This window comes from Arachis duranensis, chromosome 4 (assembly GCF_000817695.3).
Source record: "Arachis duranensis cultivar V14167 chromosome 4, aradu.V14167.gnm2.J7QH, whole genome shotgun sequence".
In the NCBI taxonomy this organism is placed as follows: domain Eukaryota; kingdom Viridiplantae; phylum Streptophyta; class Magnoliopsida; order Fabales; family Fabaceae; genus Arachis; species Arachis duranensis.
In genome coordinates, this window is record NC_029775.3 from 41,553,084 (window position 1) to 41,555,147 (window position 2,064).

The following is a 2,064-nucleotide window of genomic DNA, read 5'->3' on the forward strand; positions in this document are numbered from 1 at the left end:
AATTGAATTGCTACAATTAATAGAACAGAAACTGAGTTATGAACAATTAGAGTTCAGACAGAAATTAAGATTAAAGTGCAGCAAGGTTCACAGAAGAACCAATAAGGAAATTGGGATCTCAGAACTTAAGAGACTAGAAAGCAAAGTCTAGATCTCAATTGCCTTCCCAGATCCAAGTTCACAAAGCAATTGACAAGAAATAGAAGAAGAAGCAGTAAAGGAATTGAAATTAAACTCAATTGTGCAGAAAGGAATTAAAGAGATTTTGAATGGAGATTGAGACAGAATTTCCTCAATTCTTCACACCTAAAACTCAAAACAAGGAAATTAAAAAGACCCAAGCAAGAACGAGGAAGAAGAGAGATCAATTCTCCTCCCCAATTCTCTGAAATCTCAGTGAAGACACCAAGAGAAGTTCCAAAGTGCAAAAGTACAATTCAAAGCTCAAAGTAAGTGCCAAAATTCAAAAGCTTAGCAAAAGGTCCTCAATTACATCAAACTAGCTCCTATTTATACACTTTCTATTCTTGGATTTTGGGATTTGGATGGGCTTTTGATTTAGTGAAGAAATAAATTAAATTGGATTTTTAATTCAATTTTCGGCCCAAAAAGAGTAGCTTCCAAGAGGCTGCCCTGCCCTTGCGGAGGGTAGGGCAGAAAATTGATGTTTGGTGCGTTGCTGGTGCGGGCGTGGTGCAGGCTGGTGCGCAGAATGCTGCCCTGCCCTCGCGGAGGGCAGGACAGAAAAATTTGGTGCGCCAGAAATTGTGATGTGGTGCGCATTGGTGCTGCCAGGATCGAGCTGTGGTGCGCGCTGGTGCTGCCAGGATCGTGCCATGGTGCGCAGAATGCTGCCCTGCCCTCGCGGAGGGCAGGGCAGAAAAAATTGGTGCGCCAGAAATTGTGATGGTGCGTGCTGGTGCTGCCAGAATCATGTCGTGGTGTGCCAGAATTGAGCCTTGGTGCGCCAGATTCATGCCACAACAAAATGCTGCCCTGCCCTCGCGGAGGGCAGGGCAGTGTTTCCAAAATGAAGTCCCGAGTTCGAATCCTGGCAGAAACACACGCTATTCAATTTCCTTGGCTTCTTGGCACCATAATGGGGCCTTCCCTTATGTGCCCGATACTGCCCTTGTGGAGGGCAGGGCAACATTTTCTTCTTCTTGATTCCAAGGCACAAATTTGTGCTCTGCCCTTGTAGTGGGCAGTGCAGAGTTGCCTTTTTTGCTTTGTTCTCTTATGTTGCCCTCCTAGAGGGCAGTGTGCCCTTGTGGAGGGCAATGCTTGCCTCCCCCATTGCATGCGGCACACTTTTCCTTCCTTTGACCACGCTTCCTTCTTCTTGGGTCACGCTTTCTTAGGCCACGCTTTTCTCTTTTATTCTTTTCTTTACCTAAAATAAACCAAAACAACCACTCCAAGTATCACTAAATTCATAAGGCTTATAACTCAATTAAAATTCAATTAAAATTAGCTTAAACCTCATGAGTTATCATTAATTTCATGGTGGTTGCTTGATTTAAATAAGTTATGCATTTTCACTCCAAATCACTTACTTAGGATGCAAGAAAGTGTATAAAGACTAATAAAACAAGTGAAATTAGCTTGAAAAATGGGTATATGATGACTTGTCATCAATATGCATTGATATTATTACTTTAACTTAGGGCATTTTGTCCCCTTTTTGTTTATTTGCTCTTTTTCTTTTCTTTTTCTCTTTTTATTTTTTTTCTTTTCTTAATCTATTTTTTTTTCTTTTTCAATGCATATGATTAAGATATTAAATGCATAAACATGTTCTTAACATTTTTCACATTTTCACACAAAGTCTAACATACTCAATTCCCAAACCAAACATTTCCGAACCCACTTTTCCCACACTTAATTCATGAGAACTTTCACTAGTCTAAGCTAACAAAGGATTCAAATTAAGGACATTATTGTTTTCTGCTTAGAGTTAATGATGTGCTAAAGTAAAGAATAAAAGGGGTAAAATAGGCTCAAATTGGTTTGCAAAGGATAATGAAAGGTTAAGGCCATATAGGTATGTAAGCTTAGTGAAAC